General features: G+C 37.3%; 1 pseudogene; it reads left to right on the top strand.

Annotated features, from left to right (window-relative positions):
• The first annotated feature begins 10,919 nt into the window (after positions 1-10,919).
• LOC129075751 (protein tyrosine phosphatase type IVA 1-like) lies at positions 10,920-11,491 on the top strand (annotated as a pseudogene).
• Positions 11,492-13,707: the final 2,216 nt, after the last annotated feature.

The raw sequence follows: 13,707 nt of genomic DNA, 5'->3' as shown, positions 1-13,707 counted from the left end.
TGCCTTCACCTCCCTTAATTAGTTCATGGAGATGTTCAGATCCTAGATTCTTCCATGTTCACGCAGTCTATGTTCCCCTCCTCACTTAACCCAAACCCTAGGGTGATCATCTGAACCATTTCTTTCATTAACATCCTCAGCACCCATCTCTATCCTCTTTTCTCATGTTTTGTAGAAGGAAGTCTCTTTTTCCTTCAGATGCAACCTGTGCCCTCATCCCCCTTTCTCTGGGGTCTCGCTCCGTCAATCGCTCCCTCTCTGATCTGTATCTGTACCTTCTTCCTAGTTCCCTATGAACATGCTCAGTGCTCTCCATTCTCCATCTATCCCTTGACACTGGATCCTTGTCTCAGCTTCTGTCCAACCTTGCTTCTTCTCCTCCTCTAAATTTCTAGAAAGAGTATCTCTATTTACTTATAATTTTTTTCATCTATCAGTCCACTGAAATCTGGCTTCTCTTCACAAGGAATTTAGGTACATGTGAGGCTAACTTAGAAACTTGAAGTAGTGAACGGCTGGTTACTTTTACTGACTCAATGGAGAAGGCCAGGTTGTCTACTTAGAATGCAGGGCAAGGAGCTGGGAGAACTTGAGTAAGTTCACCCATTGAATGGTAACATTTGCAATGTGCCTGAGAGGGGCAGAGAGTAGAAAAGGATTTTCAAGCACTCTCTGCATGCTATTTGAAGGTTAACTTGCACAGTGCCAGGAACATGAAAGATATTCAGCAAAGGAATTTCCCCTCCCTTGTTTCCTCTCTTTGGAGCTCAGTTTTTCTCTTTGTACAGCATGGGGTTGGAGCAAAAGATCATCAAATTCCTTCCAGCTCTATCTTCCTACAACAGAATTTCTCCTAGCAATATCTTGAGTTTGTAACTACCTTGGAAACAAGTTTTCAAAAACTGCCCACAAAAAGGTTTGTGTTCTTTCCACAGAGCCTTCTTAACAAATATCAACAAAAAAATGTTTTTAAGAGAAATTGAAACTCATTGCATAATAGCCTGTTACCTCATTGTACCTCTTCTTGAGTCATCTGAACCTCATTGTACCTCTTCTTGAATCATCTGAACGAGTGTGTGTGTGGAGATGGTGGTGTTACAGGGACGAACGCCGTGGTGTGGTTTCTATCCCAGTTACTATATGTGCATTTCAAAGGGATTTTTAGGACTTAACACATCAGCCTTAAGGTGTAGCTATAATTTAGCCAAATTTTGGGCTAAATTACAAAAAGCTGGTTGTTTTTAGATGGATGGGGGCTTTTATGGACAAGACTGGACCAAAAAATATGAAAGAATGCAGAATTCAATCAGGCAGTAAAGGGATTTGTTGAATCCAGACTAGGCTCCTGATCCTAAAAGATTTTCTTGTGATTTCAGTATAAAATGGATAACATTTTAATCTTGAGATTTTAATTGAAAAATATGAGATCTTGATTAAGTGTGTAAAGAACAGGAATAATAAACAGAATACTTTTTTTTTTTATAATACTTTTAAGTTTATTTGATTAGAGTTGCAACAGAAGAGCTTTAAATGCTAGGAAAGGAAAGTTTATGCTTTTATAGTCACAAATCTGTCCTGTAAAATATTGGAAGCACGTAAAAATAAATTCGAGTATATTACATTTATAAATGCAATTTAAAATTAAAACTAATCAATTAAATTTGTATATGGGACTGATTAAGCAATTTAGTCTGTCAGCTGGGGTTTTCAAAAAATTGTCAGAGAAAACTTGATATTCTTATTTTACTAGTTTTATATATACTGTTAACATTTGGACCAAAAATGATGAAAACCAGGTTTTAAAATTTGTAACTTTGCCAGCTTGGATATTAACTTAAGAGCCAAGTAACTTAGAATCCTTTCTGTTGAAAAGGCCCCATAAGGAATAGGAAAAACCAAGACAGGGAGGATGAAAATGTCTGGAGCATCTGGACCCGGAGGGGTGTCTGGCGCTGCACAGCATGGTGGCCCGGGGTGTGAAGGCGGATGTAAGGGATGCTGGAGTGCACTCAGGGTATTTTCTCTTACGTTTTTATAATGTGAATACTGTTAAGAATGCTTAAGTCCTTATCTTTATATTTGGATGTCCTTATTTTAGAAGAAACAGATCAGGATTAAACCAGAACAAGGTAACATTCAATATTAGATGACACATTAACTTGATGGGGAGTATTGATTGGTTTCTCAGCAGTTGAAGTGCAATGTTACCTCTCTGTCAAATGACTTTCTTATTTTGACTCTTCTCAAAACTGAGGACCAAAGAGAAGTAAAGAAGAAATGAGCAAAAGTTCTTAAATAATTGATAAAGTCAAATCCATATTTACTTCTGGCTCTCTCAATCAACTTGTACAAAGCAGTGAAGTAGCAGAGGCAATTGTCTTTGAAATGCTCCCGGTCCCCATTCTCTTTTCCCACTTCAAGTTATGCCTTAGTTTTCTTCCCCCATCAAATACACTCTCAGGGAGAATTTGACTATTGGTTGGTATTTTAATGTGAATTTAAGTTTAAGGGGTAGTGTTTTCCTCTAAGTCTTGTCTTCCGTCATACAATAGAAGTAAGATACAAGGCCATTCTTCTTGGAGTTAAGTGGCCATCGCCTTCACTGAGACTCTTCAGGAGGGTAAGGTAGAGTTTGGGGAGCATATGATGTGTATCTCTGCTGAGAGATTTGTGTATGAGTACGGGGTTCTCATAATAACTAGTCTGGGACTGTCCTCATAGATGGGCTAGATCAGTAGTTCCTAAACCTGACTAGTCATTATAATCACTTGAAGAAATGTTTTTTAAAAATTTTAGATCTGACAGTCCACATTAAAATTCTGATTCAGTTGCTCTGGGGTGCTGTTCATAGTCAGCCCCACTGGGGCAAGCTGTTGTAAGACCAGGGATGAATTTACTGGCCTGTACTGATTACTTAAAGAAGTAGGTGTATATTTATTTACATCTTTTTATTATAATGTAGTTACAGTTTAGAGGTATGGGTTTCCTTCACTCTTAACAAGTAAGCAGAAACCCTAACTACCATAGGTTCTAATGATTTTTAAACAATTTATCCTACAATTTCCCTCTACACTTGTCTCTGATCATTTTCTTCTTCATTTCCATATTTCTCACATGCTGCCTCAAGCTTTTTTTACTATCTGTCCAAATTGTTTTTATATTCTTTAGAAAAAGTAAAACTCATTATATCCCAATTAGTTATCATGAGCAAGGTTCTAATAATTTCTCTTCCCCTCTTGGATAAAGTGATACAAATATCTACTCTATGCCACACAGAAGACTAGCAGGTTTATAGATATTCTACTTCACTTTTTCAACTCTAGAAGGCTGGAGCTTGACTCAGAAAACTTAACTGTATTGCCTAGAATGAATCAGCTCAACACTGACTAATTCTAGTTATTTTAATCACCAGCAAACATTGATTGAGTGCCTAGCACAGGCAGGGCAACAAGCCTAGCCTAGGCAGTCCTGAGCTTGCTAATTAGATCACGTTGCTCTTTCCTTGGTACACTGTGTCTGGTGGTATTGATTAAAATCAACATGTTAAAAATAAACCTTGAAAACTTTAGATCTTTGTTTAGCTTTTTAAAAAATAATGTACTCTCTTTAATCCTCCAAGACCTAAATTTAAAAAATGGAAAAAAATCACGGAGACTCTAAAACTCATCAATAATTCTGTTAATCAGAGAAAATCACTATTAACTGTTTCATGTACCTCTGACTTGCCTTTGCTAAACACACACACACACATACACACACACACACACACACAGCATTTTTATACATTAAAAAACACATATTTGACCATTCCAGGTTTATTTATCTTTTTCTGTGTTTTCGCAGAGGTTGTAGCATGTATAATGGCTGTATGGACCAAAGTTCCACTTTTTAACTGACCATAATTTATTCATTTAACCATGCCCTGATTATTGATTACTTGTACTGTTTCCATTCCCACTTTAAAAAACAAGGCTGTGTTAGAGAGCAGACTCGTGGTTGCCAGAGGGGAGGGGGTTGGGGGCCTGGATGAAAGGGGTGAAAGGATTAAGAAGTACAGAGTGGTAGTTACAGAATTGTCATGGGCGTGTAAAGTACAGCGTAGGGAATGTAGTCAATAATATTCTAATAACTATGCATAGTGTCAGGTGGGTACTGGAATTAGTACCAAATTCCAGTGGGGGAACACTTTGTAAAGTATATGATTGTTTAATCACTATGCTGTGCACCTGAAATTCATACAAAATAATATTAAAAGTAAACTGTAATTGAAAAAGAAAAAGAAATAAGAACAAGACTGTGTTCTCTACTCCAGCTGTCCTTTAAATATTAAGACTATAGGCAAATAGTTTTAAACACACAAAAGGTCAGAACATATGTCATCCTGATCCCATCCTGAGATGAACTGTATCCCACCAGAGATGATGGCGGAAATCGCAGCAAAAACACTGATGGTGAGTACTGGTTGTATGTAACCCTCGGTCTCAGACTTATGGATGGTGAAAGGTGGAAGAATAGCAGGTAAATATTAAACATCCTGATAAACTAGAAATAGCAGAACTGAAACTTTGGAGAAAAGGAAAAGAGAAAGTAAAATAAGACCTTGATTGGCATGTAGGCAGTACATAATCATGAGTGGGATTCCAAAGATATCATGTAAAGTCCGGATCAACTGGAAGGGAAAAGGGGGGAATTATGACCATTAAAAAAGTATTAGTATAAAGGTAAACACTACAGTAAAAATAAAAACTGTCTTAAATATTGAAATATATAAAATAATAAAAATTTTGCTTGTATTTACAAAAAATCAACATATTAAAGATAATCTACAAACTCATAAAAGTTGCCACCTAAGAAGACTGGAGACAATAAAGGTAGAAAGAATAGAAATGAGACAGAGATTTACCGGAGTTTATTTTTCATACAGTTTTCACTTTTGAACAATGTAAAAATTATACATCTTTTAAAAAAGTTAAATCCAAAGAATAAGGACAAACATTAAAATTGACTATAAACAGAAACAGGTAAACCTACATATATCTATTACATTGTATATCAAGTATAACTACATAGAAAATGGAATTAGTTCAAGTACATTTTTAGTACACTGTTGTAGAATATATTTGATGAACAGAAAGAACTTTAAAGAAGTGTCATTTTACTTAGGTTTAATTTGTGATAGTAAGTGATACTGACATTATTTTGTGTCTATTGAAACATACAGGAAACAAGGAAATACCTTAAACTTTTTGGAGACTAGGGTTCTCACTGTGGGAGAAAATAAAATATATAAAATGGAAGAAAGACAGGAACATTTCTATGATATTGGATTTGAACTGGAGGTATAAACTCACAATTTTTTGAAAAAATATATTTTTTGTCCCTGTGTATTGAAAGGGTCTAGAAATAGTGACATACCACCAGCAATGAGCATACCTAGGAGCCAGATGTTGGTTTCTAGGTATCATTCTTCATTGAAAGTAACTAGGGGTCCTTGAAGAAATAGCTGATTCTAAGTCTGAGACAGGAAAACTACAAGGTGAGTCTAGAATCACTTGTGCCAGAAAGTCAAGAAGTATTCAAAGACCAATGGGGTGATGTTGAAATTATGTAGAAACCAGACTAACGGGGCTCCCTTTGGACAAGTTTGGGTCAATTTAAGCACCTAAAAGAATAATGACAATAATGGGGAAAAACAATTTTTTTAAATGCCAGCTAGTAAATGTGGAAAGAAGGACAGAAATAGAAAATTAGCAGACATGATAACACTGCAGTGCATATACCTTGATAGGACCCTGGATTTAAAAAATATATGTTATAAAGATCATTCTGGGGCCAATTTAGAACATGTTTATTGAATTCTGTATTAGATAATATTGAGTCAATGTTAAATGTATTGAGTGTAGAGGTTGTAGTTGTGAGGAGACTGTTCTTGTCATTAGGACACAGAGGCTCAAGTATTTAAAGGTCAAGTATCGTAATGACTGAAATATAGTTAGAATGGAACAGCAAAAATAAGTATATAATGAAAGTCATAAGGTAAATGTGGCAAAATGTTAGCAATTGGGAGTGGAATTCCAGGAAGTGGAATTGTGAGGTCAAAGAGTATACATGTTTTAAGAAATTTTGCTATCTGTTGCCTAATTGCAAACAAACAAACAAACAAACAAAAAACCCCACCAAAAACGTACCTTGTGGATGCAGAACTGGTCACTGGCCTGAGTAGGTGCTTTTGCCAAATAACACTTCGGTTTAGATTTGGACTAAGAAGCTGAGTGGGCTTCCGTTATTCTACCTTTTTAGTTCAGACAATTTAGGTTTTTATTTCTTATACCATATGCATTGAAACATGATTTCTTTCCTGAGGGAAGCTGTAAAGACTCAACACAGGAAGAAGTTATGCCAGGGGAGAAAAGCTAAAGGATCAAAAAGCAATAAGGAGGATAGTGTCTTAGGCGGAGTATGGTAGTCGGAACTCTAGGGAATAGGGAAGCAGGAAAGAAGTTCTCCCTTAGTGTCCATGTGTTAATGATTTGACAACTTTGGCCAAAATAAGTTATCTTAGTTGCAAGAGAGAAAAACATAAAATTCTCAATAATTTCCCTGCCTACTCCACTACCCATCTCCACTACCCATCTCCACTGCCCCTCGCCTGCCAGGGCTGTCCTTTTATCTACGATTATATTGGCGGTTTTGGAAACGTGTCACTTGGATTTGTTCAGGCACTGTTGTGCAGTAAGTCTGTTAAAGTGCCAGTCAACATACTCTGCTTAACAGGCATAAGGTACCAAGTGAGAAAAAAAGAGACATGCATATTGGGAAAGAGTTTTGTGACAAAATTTAAGTTTAAAAGTTGTCTGAATACTCACTGATTAATGTGATTTTGAAAGGCAGTTTGTACCTTCCGTTTGTAGACCCAAAAGGTTGTATGGAGGAACTCTTCATGGCATAAGGGGGTTGTAGGTACCCCCAGATATTCCCACTGTTATTTGAGCTGGTGCTGCCTCATTGTGCTAGGTTAGTTTCTATCTCCTAATTTCTTCTGGGGGAATCTTTGTTATAAGGAGACCTGTGAATGGGCAGTGGAGTCTTCATAGAAGCATTGATGTCCCTGCAGACTGAGGTTGGAATGCTAAGGAAATCAGCTGGCCATAGTTTCAATCTCAGGCCCTCTGAAACTTGTGGCACCATGCAGAGATGTAGGTCCTCTCTCTTCATCTAAGATCTTCAAAGACCTGGCTTTCTTGGAGTTGTCAGAGTATTTTCCCCAGTCACCTCAACAGCAAACCTGGGGACAAATTTATTTGGATTCCAGATGCTGGTTGAAATAAATTAAAACCAATTAAAGGCAGCTTTCATAAAATTTAAAAGAAGAAAAAAAAAAGGGGAGAAAGGGAGGACAGGAAGAACACATTATATAAGGACACAGAGTTTCTCAGAGACCAAGAGAACATTAGTCCCTGCGCCTCAGGAAGGAATTGGAACCGAGGGGTTGGAAAGTCAGGGAACTCATTCTTTTTTTTCTCATCGGTTTCATTGGTTTTTCATAGACCATGCTTCTGAATTTACATGTACAGTCACCCTAAGAAACTATCTTAAAATATTAGCGCCAATCTCATTGGCTTAGCACGAATCATGTGTTAACTTCTGGCCCAATCATTAATGGCCAAAGAGGAGAGCACATATTGCAAATATAGCCACCCTGTGTAGTTCCCAGCAAGGGAGGAATAGTAGTAAGCAGGGAAGAAGTAGGTAGTAAAAGTACTTCTACTCATCTTGTGTTGTGTTATAACCTGGACGTGCTTATCCATCATTCCAGGCCATCCTTTTTCATTTGCCAACTGTGAGCTAAGTACCTATGGTAGGCATGGTTAAGGGTTAGATGCCACCACAGAGACACAAAGAAGAGTCAGATATGTCCTATCAACCTGACAAAACAGGACATTTAGAAATTAAAACAGAAATTATATGAAGTCTCTCCAGAAGGTATCTAGTCATGTCACATAAAAAAGAGATGTTTATTGAAGAAGACACAAGATACAGGAACATTGTACATAGGACAATGACCCCTCAGTCTCCTTCAAAATAGGCCTCATGCCTTGGGACTTCACACAGTTCTCACAATCACCATCAAGGTGCCCTGTCATATTTTCCTGATTCTCATCAAAGGTCTGAAACCTCTTCCCTTTCAAATGTGATTTTAGTTTTGGGAAAATCCAGAAGTCACGGGGCACGGAATCTGGCCTCTAGAGGGGCTGAGTCACCTGGGTGATTTGATATTTTGCTAAAAATACTCTGCACTTGGCATCATGCATGAGTGGGTGCATTGCCATGATAAAGCTGCCAATCACCAGTTGCCTATAGCTGTTGCCTTCTGAATTATCCAAATGATTTCCACAGAAGAATGTTCAAGCTCAATGCAAAATTTGATGCAAATTCGTTGCTCTACTTGCACAGTCATTTTGGGTGCAATGGCCACACAATACACATGCTCACTCAATGGCATCTACTGTCCCCACTGACAAGTACAGCAAAGTCATCATTGTTCACACATTCACATCCCATTCCACTCTCGCTGGCTGCCAGGTTACATTGATGTCATGCAAACCATTCTTGTTATATTAACAATGGCTGCAGTTTTTTGTAGATAGACCTTGTATTATCTTAACATATATATTATTATAGTATTCCTAATATATTGTATTAATGAAGTAATTATATATTAATAGTATTAATAAAATTAACATTAATAAAATCAAAATAGAAATGAAATTGGAAATGAAATTGCACTCTAAGGTGTTCAGCAGTTATGACCATGGTAAAAACTAGCAGAAGTTAGTTTGCAGAGGATGTGATTGGAGTACCACAGCATGTCTTACAAGTCATCTACACAACCTTCCTTTCAGTTGAGGAATCCCTTTTACAGTATTGGTTGCAGAGACTCAGTCCACCACCTTCTACTTGAGTACGTTCAGAATGCTTTGTGAGGCAGAGAGCCATTTTCATTGTTGCACAGTGTTACTTATTAGACTGTTCTTTCTTGTAACAAAACAAAATAAGCCTCCTCATAATTTCTGATAATGGATTCTATGCCTGAACATCCATTATATGTGACAGCCTAGCCAATATTTGAAAATGTATGATGGCTTCTCCCCTCTTTCCTACCTGAAAGAGTTGACTGTTTTCTGGGGCCTTATGGGTAGTGTTTTTCAACCACCAGAAAGAGTGTAGGAAGTGTACTTTTCTAGATGTCAAAGTCTCTGGCACCTGTAGTCATTGCAGTCATTGTGCAAACACCAGGGGAGATGCTGCCCACATGTTGAGAATGACAAAGTTGAAGGATGGGTCCTCTGTGATGTTATTGTGCTGCTCAATCAACTCTGGGACCAGCCACTCCTCTCTAATGGTTAGGAAATAGGAGACCCCCAACACTTAAGCTTGATTTAGTTAGGTACTCTTGCTTGCAGCTGAAAGCATTCTAATGGACCTGGCATGTAATGTCCTTCGCATAATGCTTAAAACATAGTATTTCTATAACAAATGACAGCTGTCATTATCTTATTATTATTAACAGAAATAGTGGACTTCTTGCCTATTAAATTTAGGACAGAGACCATAGTGCCAATTCTATTATAAGATACATCTCAGAAATATTTGCTGAAAGATTGAGGTAATTTTCCTTGGTTTCCACTACTTATTTAAATTATTAGAATCATGGTGGTTCAATGTATATTAGATCTTACTGGCTTTGAATTTTTCACAGGTTTGAAAACATTTTCAGCCTTTAAGTTTTCACTTAAATTTGGCATCTTTTAAAATATGATTATGGTTTGAATAGAAAGAGATAGGCTTCTGTGTTGGTGGTCATAATACACCACAACTAAGAATTATTCTAGGAACAAGACTAATTTCATGATTTGTCATGGGTGGTCCCAACATAAGCATTGTAGATACATTTGGAGGGCAGCTTGTGCCTGTTAGGAACTGGAAACTTACCCAGTAAATTCCTGGAGATTTTTGTCTGGTGAGGCATCTGAGACAGTTAGCTGAAGTTAGGTGACCTGCCCAAGGTCATTCAACTGTGATGTGACCAGAGAGGGATTAGAATTCACAATCACAGTGCCTGGAATTCCTGTGCGTGACTATACTCTGCTTCATGATGTTACGTGAGTGCAACAGTAATTACTGTGGCAACAATATTTCCAGAGAACAAGGGGAGGGACAATGGTAGAGTCAGAGTCTCGTCCAACTCTGATTTTACAGAGGAAGAAATTGACATCCCTAGAGGTCAAGTGACATGTCCAAAGTCACATGGCCAACAAGTGACATATAAGGACTTCTGTCTTATGATGCTTGGCTTCCTGCTTTTCCCCCTGTTTCATTTCTGCTGACTTTATTTAAAACTACTCTTTCTAGAATTTTATGACATGAGAGCTTCAAATATTTGACAAAAGTTGTAAAGTAGACTGCATTCTCTTATTAGCTCCATTGCTCAATTTTCGTTTGTTTCACTGTCTAGTTGCATGAGAACTTCCTGTGGGTTTTTTTTTTTTTAAATTCCTAGGAGATGCGAATTCTTAGTAATACGCTTACTTTTATGGCTGGTGTATCAAGCCATATTTGTTCAGTATGTCCATAATGTAGAAAGGTTGACTTTTTTTTGTGGCTCCAGAGACAAGTGTATTACTTGGAATATATGTTTTATTACTTGTTATATATGAAACAAGTATTACTGGATTGAAGAATCACTGCTTTTTGTTAGGAGGTTCATGTCATTTCCCAATATTACAAACTTCATATTCAAAGCACAGAGAATTCCAAGTAGAGTATATTGAAATAGACTCAGTTTCTTTGCATTATTTCTGTATTCTATTGTTAAATTCTTTTATAACCCTACTGAGTTTTTTTTTAACTAAATTAATATGGCTCGAATGAACTGCCCCAGCTCCTGTGGAAGTCATGTACAAGAACATGAGATTTCTTATTACACACAAGCCAACCAATGTGACCCTAAACAAATATATAGAGGAACTTAAGAAGTACAGATTTACCACAATAGTAAGAGTGTGTGAAGCAAATTATGACACCACTTTTAGGGAGAAAGAAGATATCCACGTTCTTGACTGGCCTTTTGGTGATGGTTCACTACCATCCAACCAGATGGCTGATGACTGGTAAAGTTTTGTGGAAAATCTGATTGTTGTATTGCTGTTGATTGTGTTACAGGCCTTGGGTGAACTCCGGTGCTTGTTGCCCTGGCATTAATTAAAGGTGGAATGAAATATGAGATGCAGTACAGTTCATAAGTCAAAAGCATCATGGAGCTTTTAACAGTAAACAGCGTTTGTATTTGAAGTATCCTCCTAAAATGTGGCAGTGCTTAAAAGACTCCAATGGTCATAGAAACAACTGTTGCATTCAATTAAAAGGGTGCCTGATGCCATTGCCTTGGAAGTGGAACTTGAGACAGGACCTAACTTGTTGTACACATTAGCCAACATGTTGGCTTGCTGAATAAATCTAATGAAGTTTCGACTGGAGTATTGAAAAGCATTTTACCAGGCCACAAGTTTGGCAAAATTACAACCTCTATGTTGGGGTTACGATCAACCAATTGCAACACTCAGCAAAAGATTCTTACTGTTCAGCATTTAAAATGTGCTTACCATTTGTACCAGTTGCCTTTTCTTGAAATCATGCAGTATTGAGTTGTCTTTAAATATATTGCCATGCCAGAGTCTTATCAATATATAAAAAATTTGGAAAGATTAGGTGCCAAAATATCCTGCACAATTCTTGTATATTTTTAGTATTCTACAGAACTAATATCCCAGGAACTCTGAACACTCTGGAACTAATGTGGTTTATCCCTTCAGTCATTTCAAACATAGAAAGCAGGGCCTATATGGTTATTTGCCTGCTCACTTTATGTTTACATCTCCCACATTCATGCAAGTATACATCAGGTTTGTTCAATTTTTTTTTAAATTTTTATACCAAGTCTTAGTGATTACTTAATGTCTTCCTATAAATCTCATTTTGTGCTGTTATGGAAAGCCTCCATTTTGAAAAATCTACATGGTACAGAAGCACGTCTTTAATGTCTCCAGATAAAAAGCCTGATGGTTAATTTTAATGTTTGCACTTGCAGAGCAACTTACAAGAGATCCTGAGAAAAGAATGGGAGGGGATGTTTACTTTTAGTAAAATGTTGCCTTTGTCTTGCACAGAACATGTAAAATGTGCTCTTTAATATAATAAGTATTTTTAAAAGGTGGAGATGCTTTATTATTGTAGTAAATTCTTTATCACAAACATTTTTAAATTTTTGTATTTTTATACTTCCTGAAGTTGTTTACCAATTTATTTTTGTTTGAAGAGTGATACTTTTCCTTCCCACATTACCTTGCAAAAAAAAAATGTTGATTTTTGCTAATGAATTGAGCAGACATCTAATGTTTCATATGCCTTTTGAGCTATGTAACTTAATATTTGTATTCTTCATAATTTGTTTTATTAGTAGTAATTGATAAAATGGTGATATGTATTAATGTTAATTCAACCATATATGTATCCTGTCTGGGAATGTGTGGTTATAGTTCTGTGGGAGAAATAATTTGTCAGTGTTCACCAGCTTGTAAAAATCTAGTGCTAGAGCTTAAACATTTTAGTAAATAATGAGATAAATTTATCATTCAAAAAGAAGCTGAGGAAGTTCATGCTACCCTGGCAGTTACAGGTGAGGGACGCAGGAATCAAGGTCACACAAGTAAAAGCTGTACAGCTAGGATTAGAGACCAGGTCCATTTGAATACAGAGCCCTTGATGGATTTAAACGAAAAAAAGGAAATGCACTTTAAACCTATATAATCTTATTAACCAATGTCACTCTAATAAGTTTAACTAAAATAAAATAAAATAATAAATTTAAAAAGTGGGACTGGAAATTCTGATGAGTTTACTGATACAGACCAACAATCCGGGGCCTAAGGCCCAGATCACACAGGACAGTGCTGGGCGCAAAATCACTTGGGGCATCTATGGAGGTAGCGCGGGCACTGAATTCTCAGGAAAACAATCATGAGAAGTCAAGGGGGTTGCTATTACACAATATTGCCTAGAGTTGGCCCCCTATCTGGATTATCAACCAAAAATAAATTTGTTTTGGAAGGCAACCGGGCACCATCCACCAGCAAATTAGAGATGCCAGCTAGGGGCTGAGGCCTTCAGACTGACATTTCATTCACAGAAGGAATTGTGCTCTTGAATTCTGTGTCATAGGAAGAAGGACCCTCACTCAGTTTTGACAGATGTCATATAGAGAGGGGTTTAGAGCATAGACTATGGATTTAGATTTGGTGTCTCTAGTCCCTGGGACACCAGTCAACAAATATGTGACCTTTATTCAGTGGCCTTCATCTCTAAATTCTCTGAAATGGTATAATAATGGCACTTACCTCATAGCCTTGTTGTGAGGGTTCAGTGAGGTGATGCGTGTAACGCACTGGGCGCAGAGCCAAGGCACTCAGTGGACAAATGTTCACAGCTGTCACCGTCATCAGGGTTGTTATTCTGGTGCCTCCTCCTGAGGAATCAAGAGGGCAGGCCCCCACTTTTGCACTTCCTCTATAGATCTGCATTCCATTGCTACTTTCTTCAGGAGGTCCCACGGTTTCCTGGATTTCCATGTCATGATAGAAAGTCAACAAG

This window comes from Pteronotus mesoamericanus, unplaced genomic scaffold, assembly GCF_021234165.1.
Source record: "Pteronotus mesoamericanus isolate MK-2021 breed Mesoamerican mustached bat unplaced genomic scaffold, CSHL_Meso_final contig_56, whole genome shotgun sequence".
NCBI lineage: Eukaryota > Metazoa > Chordata > Mammalia > Chiroptera > Mormoopidae > Pteronotus > Pteronotus mesoamericanus.
Note: the sequence above shows the minus strand (reverse complement) of the source record. Positions and strands in the feature narration are given on the sequence as shown.